Source organism: Ictidomys tridecemlineatus, unplaced genomic scaffold, assembly GCF_052094955.1.
Source record: "Ictidomys tridecemlineatus isolate mIctTri1 unplaced genomic scaffold, mIctTri1.hap1 Scaffold_48, whole genome shotgun sequence".
Taxonomy (NCBI): domain Eukaryota; kingdom Metazoa; phylum Chordata; class Mammalia; order Rodentia; family Sciuridae; genus Ictidomys; species Ictidomys tridecemlineatus.
This window is the reverse complement of record NW_027523119.1, coordinates 662439-671749: the sequence shown is the minus strand read 5'-3', so window position 1 is coordinate 671749 and position 9311 is coordinate 662439. Positions and strand designations below refer to the sequence as shown.

At 43.2% G+C, this 9311-nt stretch overlaps 1 pseudogene; it reads left to right on the top strand.

The window, feature by feature from the left end:
- The first annotated feature begins 8537 nt into the window (after positions 1-8537).
- On the top strand, positions 8538-8963 carry LOC144373759 (small integral membrane protein 13 pseudogene; annotated as a pseudogene).
- Positions 8964-9311: the final 348 nt, after the last annotated feature.

The window sequence follows — 9311 nt, the reverse complement described above, 5'->3', positions numbered from 1 at the left end:
TATATAAATCCAAAGATAAATGAAGAAGCTCATCCATATGAGATGCTAAAATGTACCTAGAAATGCAGCAAAATGGATACAATTATATTGCCCAAGGAAAGCACCCATGGAGTTATCAAAGACTATGACATTCCCACACGGTGGCGGAGGGGATGCAGGTGCAAACAGACAATATGAGACCCTCAAAGGGCCCCCTTGAGTAGTGATGATTGCTAAAATTCCTTGTCAAGGATGATGAATCTGTTGATGATATAATTCATTATCCTAAGAGAGGTTGCAGGAAATTTTACAAAGTGAGAGAGGAGCATCTACCAAGGATCACTTTCCTCCACTGTCTCCTCATACATTTAAAATAAACATTTAAAGGAGTTTACTAAAGTATTATGCTGCCAGGAGCATCTACATCAAACTGCAGCTCCATTGTCTTTTCAACCTGGAATTCCTCTTCTTGTTTCTGAAGTGAGTAGAGACTGCTTTCCGACAGATCTGTTTTGCCTTTCATATATTAAAGGTCTCTATAAAGTTCTCATGGATTCAAAATCCTCCTTCCCTGGGATGCCTCCAATTGATGACATTGGAAAGTTTCTTCTCAACATTTCCCCTGGGGTTTTCTCCTTTCTCTCAAGGGTCTCTGTTTAAATAACTCAGAGAGAAAGGAGTCCAGAGAGGTTCCTGGCTCTCAATGATTCAGTAAAGATGGGAATAGCTCTGTTTGGTAAGGATTCACTTCCTGCTTTGCAAGTACCATCTTCTCATAGTAGCCTCACAGGGCCAAGAACAGAGAAAGGAAACATGCTCTCTCCTGCTTCTTCTTAGGTGTGACCTTAAATGAGTCATTAAACCTCTTGAGGCTTCATGTTCTCTTCTATGAATGCATTATTAAACCAAGTTATCAAAAGTAATTCACTCAGCTACTCACTCTTACAGGATTGTTGAAGACTATTGATAATGTCCAAGATTTTAAACATACGTTAGCTATTCCTATTACTACTGCCACTGCTAATAATGAGAACAATGAGGGTTAGTTGGCCAGCATTATGGGAATTATCCAAATATCACAGGACCATAGTAAGTCCATGGTATATAGTGTATGTTTCCGTTAGCAAATAGTTTCAACCAGTTAAGTTTATGGTGTCTGGGCAGAAAAGAATAAGCGAGAAGAGAGAATTTGATGATGATATAGAAGAGAAACTTTGTATAGGACACACTTGCAGCTAAATAAAGCATGCATCCCTACACAGTCCCACATAGTCAGAATGGTTGCTATGGACTGAATGTCTATGTCCTTCCCCAAATTCACCTTTATCACAAGTGTGATGGTATTTGGAGATGGGGGTCTTTGGAGGGTAATTAGGTCATGAAGGTAGAATCAATGTGATGGCATTTGTTCTCCTATATGAAGAGATATGAGGGATCTTACTTCTTTTCTCTGCAAGGATGTGTTGAGAATGTAGACATTGGCTAAGCTGGAAGTAGGCCCCCCTCATGAGACATTGCATGTACTAACACCTCGATCTCGGACTTCCCCAGAACTGGGAGAAATATGTTAGTTTCAAAGCTATTCACTCAATGGCCATTTTTCATAACAGCCAAGACTGATGATATTTGTATGTAATAAAATGCCTGGCAACATGATATTTTGGCTGGTCTTAAGGCCTGCAGCACAGGTTCTATGGCAGAGGCCACCTCAACTCCTTCCCCATTCTCTGTGATAAAAACTCCAGGTGTTTCTGGCAGATGGCTAGGACATTCTGCTTTCTCTTTGTATCACTTACCCACAGATGTATAAAGATATGGGGGCAAGGATATTGTCAACCCTATGTCTAATGGTGCCCTAGACTGAAGATAAATCACAAAACAGCAGAATGAGGCTTCTGAGACGGAACTCACTCCAAGGGAAGGAACAATCTGGCCTTGTAAACTAAGCTTACAGCAGGGTTGAATTATAAGAAAAAAATACAAACGCAAACACAACGTGGCACCTGAGTGGGACCTTGCCCAGATCCAAATAGGCACATGTGTCCTGTGAGTGAAGGGTTACAGTTATTTCAATATAAATACTGTCATGCTTTGGCATTCAAGCAGTGATGTGAAACAGAGAAGCATTTTTCAGCCCATTGCACAAGAGCTGTGAGAAGGACCTCTGATTCTGTCATCTCAGTTCACCATCGTTTGACATAGCAGATCTGGAAAACCCTGGCAGATTGCCTGACTACCTGATGCGAGGTCTGTTTCAATCTTGTCTCCAAGGGAGCATCTGGCTCCTTCCCTGCTTAGAGTAGATGGGGCAGAATGAATCCACAACCTTAGCATGTTCTCAGGAATAGAAAGTCAACAGAACACTGGAGAAAGCCTGAAATTCCAACTGGTGAGGAAGATGTGGTTTCAGAGCAATTTAGTGTGGGACATAAATATATGTGTGATCTAATTAGTATTTGTTATTTGAAGAAGTTGGGTGACTTCGCCAATTTGCTTAGGACTGAGGTTTTCCTGGGTTGCAAACTTTCCATCTTAAAACTGAGAATACAACAAAGCTGCTCTTTCTATAATACATGTGTGTGTGTGCATGATGTGCGCGCAAGCACATGCACACATACACACAGGTATATAGGTAGAGATACAACAATGAAAGTAACCAACATATAATACTCATGTGAGTCAGGGAAGGTTCATCTTGTTCTTTCATTTGTAGTGTGTTGGACTTACATATGCCAGGAAAGTATCCATGTAAATTTTTAGGTAGCCTAGTCTGGAGGGCTAACCTGCACTAGGAGATGGAGTTTTTGTGAGCCAACCTTAAGAACTTTAAGAAAGATTGTAAACAGCAGAGAATAGAACTCATTGTGCAAAGCTTCTAGCACCTGGAGTTGCCCCCCCACCCGACCCCACACTTCATACCTTCTCTCCTTCTAGTCAAGATATGGCAAAGTGGATTCTGTCCAGAAAGGAGAAAGCAGAGCCCCCAGGAGAAACGGGTCTCTATTGAGGGAAATAAAAGGTCTGAAAATTTTTCTGCATTGCCCCATTCAGAAGCTTCCAAGAGGAGCACTGATTTTTGCCCCATGGAAATGATCAAGTATGAAGGATTAATACAGGACCTTGAAAAGAAACTCCCATTTCCAAAGTGAACAGTTTGTCTTGTAGAAGGGATTTTGTTTTCTTTTCATACTGGACCTAAATTTGGCTCCTATGGAAGGTTTATGGCCCGGCATTACCTGAGCTCAGCCCGTGTCCCCACTAGGAGTGCCAGCTGAGAGAAGTAGAATGAATGGGCTATTTTTTTACTCTTTCTTTCCTCCCCTCAACTCCATATGTTTCTCAATTTCTAGCTCATAAATTTAATTAGGAAAATATTTTTAAATGTGGAAGATGGAGAATGTGAGAACTTGACAAATATAAAATGAGCTTCTATGGCCCCTGCACTTGTGGACACACGCTCTGTGTTTAGAGAGAAGGGTGTTGGGAAACCTTCATAAGGAAGATGAATTGGAGTTTCTCTGGAAGAGAGGAAAGCTGTTGGTATTATTTGAACATGAGGTAGGGAGGCCAAGGGAGCATGGATAGCCCTGGGAGATGACACTCTTGCCATAAGCATGTAAGTGTGTTTGTGGAAATGGAGATATTTGTACAATCTACTTATTGGATTATCTTCAGGAAAAGGGGGAGTCAACAAACATACATTGAATGTTTTCTCGGAATCCCATGGTGACATGTTCTCTCTCCAATGGCAGTCACAGAGCACGAAGAATGAGACTTCAGATGACCAAGGCAAGGTTTCAGGCAAATGTCTCAAAGTGACCCCCAAGAGAGGAAATGAGGCTCATGCTCTAAATGGTTGCTACAGAAAGCACCATTGCCTACGTGACCTCAAGCTAAAGAATGAAAGGCTAAAAATTTATTGCACTGTAGAATAAATCTTGCTTTTCAAAGAAGCATGGGTGTGTTTGACATTCTGAAACTACCCTGTGTGTGTATCAAGCAAATAAATACATATATTATAGATAATGTTCTCATTTTCAGAAAAGGCAGTTGTGAAAATATTTTGGTAAAGAGAAAAGATAGAATAAATCCAATGATGTTATGAAACTGGAGACTTCAGTGTGAATTCATGGCAATTATTACATAGAAAGAGATCGATGAACATGGCTATAAATATAGAAATGTCTGCGGGTGTAGAGATGTGTGTGTGTGTGTGTGTGTGTGTGTGTGTGTGTGTGTGTGTGTGTGTGTGTACATACATCTATTTCCTAGCTCTGTTCTCTTAGAAGACTTAAAACCAATGGGAGCCATGGCAATGAGCACATGAGCACATCTGGCATCCAGATCTTAGATTCAAAATGCCATTTTCTATTAAAAGGAATTGGGGCTCTTTGAAGAAATTGCTGGATCCATAGTGGAAGAGGGAAAGTGAAAGATGAGCCTGGAATTCTGTTTTGTTTTTGAAAGGAAGAAAGTGCCCAAAGAATGATGGGGACATGTCAAAAGAAGAGAGAAAGGAGCTTCCACCTGCAACTCTGAGGCAGTTTGGACAGCAGAATAAATCATGATTGTAAATGATTCTGGCCTATTGAATAAAACAACAGCCTATTGACTTGACAAACTGAGGAGAAGGAACAGCTCTTCCTTCCATTACAAAGTCAACTAATAAATACAGAGGGGAGGATGAAATTAGGAAATCACCATTTGACAGAATGGGGAGCATGCCTCCAGAGTGTAAGTGCTTTTAAACTCCTTTATAGGACCTCACTGAACTTGCTGATTGACCTTTGAGAGGCAAAGCATCTGAGTTTTGCAGCACTAATTACATAAACCTAGACAGAGTCACGTCTCAATACTTAATAGGACTGTGTCAAAAACCTACCATTTAGGATGATGCGTTGGGTGTAGAATAGGGTCCCTCCCCTGCCACAAACACTGGTGATTTCACCCCATGTTCAGACTGATCTTAGAAGCTGAAGACAAGAAAAAAAATTCTCTCTATAACTTAGCCAAATCCACTGGCTTGGAGGGACACTGCTCCACTCAGAGGCAGCAAGCATGTCATCGTATCTCCTTGGGGACTTGGAACAGGGCAATGTACATGGAGAAACTTAATAAACATTTGTTGAAGGAATGAAAGAACAAATAAATGGAAAAGTCAGTGAAAAGTCTTAAACTAGTCATTAAGGACACTTAGAAAGGAAAAAGGTACCTGTTTCAAGAAGATTACAATGAATTTTACTCCAATGGTAAAAGAGAGTAATTTATTTGTTTTGGAATCCAAAGACATCCATAATTCTCTGCACACCTCTTTTTCAACTCTGTCTTCTTTCGGGTTTATGAATGACAGAGAGCATGCTCTATGAAATACAACCTTTGTAAACGCTTCCTGAATTACAACATCGAGTTGCTTTGTGATCTGCCTCCACTTGGGATTCTGAATGAGTCCAGGTGGATTTGCTGGGGGCCTTGGGTAGCTGGAGAACCAAGGAGACAAGGCATGCACACAGGACATAAGCACACATACGCCAACATCATAAACAGACACCTAACTCGAAACGGCTGTGAGGAGCTATTTAGTGAACGCTTGAGTAGCTAGAGCCATTAGGATTGGGTGGGAGTGAGTTCAAACTCCCCCCATGAGGCCTTCCTAAGGCTTTGCAGGAGGGCAAGAATAAGGTCTGTGAAGTGGGGAAATGGAACGGCTCATCTTGTCCTCAGTGTCTGGGTCCCTGCTGGCTCTCCACTTCCGCTCACCCTTGCAAGATTACACACTTTTATTTATGCTACATTCAGGCAGAAAGCAGCCTGCAGCACTCTGGGGGTATTAACCAAGAAGAAATACAGATCAGATTTGACCAAAGAAAGCCTCGGACATCTGCATGGGAATAAGAAGGTCTAATATGCTCCTTTATCTGGTCTCTTTCCTGCTCAGGAAAGTCAATGCATAAATGATAAAAATTTATGAAGCATGGAGGTTGAGAGGCAAGATGCACAGTATTCAAGCCTGAGTTCCTGGCCAGATTATGATATTTATTCTTCCCTGAAATTACTTATTTCCCAAGGAATCAGGTCTGTTGCTACACAGTAACCTCTGTCCCCATGTCCTGAGTAGGAAGTTGTGGCAAAGGCATGCCTTTATTTTGAAGATGTGAAATTACACTACTTTAGGTGAAAATGATCTCTTATAAGGAACAGTGTTTTGCAGAGTCATTTATTCCTAGACCTGGAAGAATCTTGGAATTCATGTAATCTAAGCTTCTTGTTATGCAGAGGAGAAAATGGAAACATGGAAGGAGGAAGGAATCAGCCCCATGTCTCAGAGAGACTAAGCAGAATTGGCAGTTGAACTAGAGTTAAAAATCCAAATTCCGTCCATAAAATGATCAGGAGCCAGACATCACATTGTCATCTAGACAACTGAATCATTTTTTTCTCTTGTCACACATTGGTTGTCATCCATCTAATCCAGCTGGATCACTCACCTCAGTCATCTGATATATCTGGGCCAAATTTGATCTCTGTGCAGCAACCACAGGAAGCAATGCCTATTCTGACCAATTCCCTCAGTAGTGCCCAAACTCTGTGGACTTTAAAAGCAGAATTCCAGTAAAGTTTTGAACCATGGAGGCATTGTTGGCATAGGCATGGAATTCCCAGAGTGCATGAGTGATGACTGTCCATTATGGTGGTTCAAGTTTGGATTTTGAATACTGATTCTGACATTTTCTGGCTGGAGTTTGGAGCAGTTGCTTATTGCCTGTTTCATGGGATTCAGTGAGCTAATGTGTGTAAAGCACTCAGTACAGTTTCTGCATTAAAATCACCACCATTCATTTAAAATGTATTAATGCTGTTTTATCATTTCTGTTTCTAGAATAAATCTAATACAATCATGGGATTATTGGAATAATCCAAAATATTCCAATAATATAAGCCAGCATAAATGGGAGTATTCCCTCTCTTCCTTTTCCTTGTGATCTCATCTATTAGAGTCATGGGCAGAAGTCTAGTCTGCTGAAGAAGAAGAGGCAGGAGTCCTGTGTCCTGCATTAACCTGCCCACCAGCATGGCGACCACCAGACCATGAAAATCAACCACCCTCTATCGCTAATTCATAAGCAAGCTCAGGTGATCCAAAGAATCATGCATTGTTGATTTCAACTATCAATTTTTTGAGGTGATTTGTTATGCAGCCAAAACTAACTGGTGCAGTGTTCCTCTGTGTTCATGTCCCAAATGAACAAGAGATGAGATGTGCGGAGAAAATGCCAATAACCCCCCAATGGCATAAGTCTTTTTTTCAGCAGAGAGGATGCTTTTGCATGGAATTTTCCCCACCCTCTTCCTTGGTCCCTCCTTTTCCGGTGAAGACTGTAATTTGTGACCTCAGAAAGGAGACTGCTGGTTGGGTGTGGTAGGGGACCAGGAAATGACCTAGCCTCATTAACACCATGCTCTGATTAGCTGAGCCAATCAGCCTGTCTCTGTCCTCCTGGAAACTCTTACCACCCTCTGTCTCCCAGATGAGAGCACACCACCCATTAGTCTTCCCTTCGGAACAAAGATGAATGTGAGCACATAGCGGAAAGGGGAGGCAGTGAAACTTGGCAGAAACTTGCTGTTGGGGTTCCATAAGGGCAGACATGCCACACTGGAGTGACAGGTACCAGGAAGTCCCAGACCGGGGCACAGCAGTCTTCCGCCTGACAGCCCTAGAATGAGAACTGCATTTGTTCCATCAGGAACTCACTCTCTTGCCTTTCTATTTCTTTCTGGGAAAGAGGCTTTTGTGCATGTTGCCCCTGTAACCTCTTTTCTGCATCTCAGTCCTGGGCCATATACTGCTCATTTCACCAGTGTTTAATATTTCAAAGAAAATATATCTTGATGTGAAGACATTGATCAAACCTTCCATCATCTTCTTTTTACCAGCAGGTAAGGGTAGGAGATGAAATAAAAATTAGGCCCTCAGCTGGGTCAGTGTTTCGTGTTTTCATTCATTGTTGTACATTCTATCAACTTCTGTCCAGTTCCTGTAGGATCCTGGCTCCAAGCCTTTTGAAGGAAATGGTACAGGAGAAGCCGCTGCTGCAGCCGCCGGGAGTTGTTGACATCTGGCGTCCCTGGGGGCCCTGGGATCCTCGGGCGGGCGACAACCTGGGCCTTGTGGCCGCTACGTGTCTCCGTGCTCACTCCCTCTCCTCAGACACTCGGCGTCCGCCATGGAAGCGCATCCGGCTGCCACGGGGGTCTTCGGGCGTCGCGGTCCCGGGCTTCCCGGAGCGAAGAGGGGAAAACGGTGCCCTGAGGCCCAGCTCCCTCCTACGCCCCGCCCGCAAAGGCGAGAAGGAGGGTCGGTGGACGGCCGGCCGCGGTGCGGTGCCCGCCTCTGCGCCGCGCCTCCCCGCCCCCTGGGGGCGCTGCCGAGGGGCGCACGCCGCCCATGCCGCCTCGGCGCCTGGCCGCGCGGTGCCCGCCGCTGAAGCCCGCTCGTGCCTGTCCGCTGCCCCCGCCACGCCTGCCCGCCGCCTTGTGGCGACCACCCTTCGCCCAAGATGTGGCACAACGTCGGGCTGCTGACGCTGCTGGTGTTCGTGGTCACGCTGCTGATGGTCCTGCTGCTGATGGTGTGCGGTTGGTATTTTGTGTGGCATCTGTTTTTATCTAAATTCAAGTTTCTACGGGAACTAGTGGGAGACACAGGATCCCAGGAGGGAGATCATGAGCCTTCAGGGTCTGAAACTGAAGAAGACCCTTCATCCTCCCCACACAGAATCAGATCTGCACGCCAAAGGAGGGCACCTACTGATGAAGGCCACTGATCCCAGACAGGGTCCTTTATTAGTATACAACGAAAGGCAATTGTGAGCCTCTGTCTTAGTGACTTGGCTTTTAAATATACTAAATGACTGAAGAACATTTATACTTGGATTTCATATCCAGTTCAAAAAATTTATATGTAAGCCATACAGTAATCAAGGGAATTAAAACCAAATTGGACCTTTGCAAATTTCATCTTAATGATAATATTTTGTTTCGATAGCTTTCTGCTCAACACATTTATTCCTTGGCTCTTGGGATTTTTTTGCTTGTTTGTTTGCACTGGTGTGAATCTCATAAACATTTCAAGCTTGAAAAGTATATTTTAATATTCAAAATGTATTCTTCATGTTTTAACTTGTCTGAAATTGGGATGCATCTCATTACTGTCAGCCAGGACTCTTATGTAGATCATATTTCTAGTGTGACCCCCCCAAATTCATAGATCCTGGTCTAGAGAGTTGGAAGAGCTAAAACAAGAATAAGAGTATTTAGGTTAGATGCTTAAA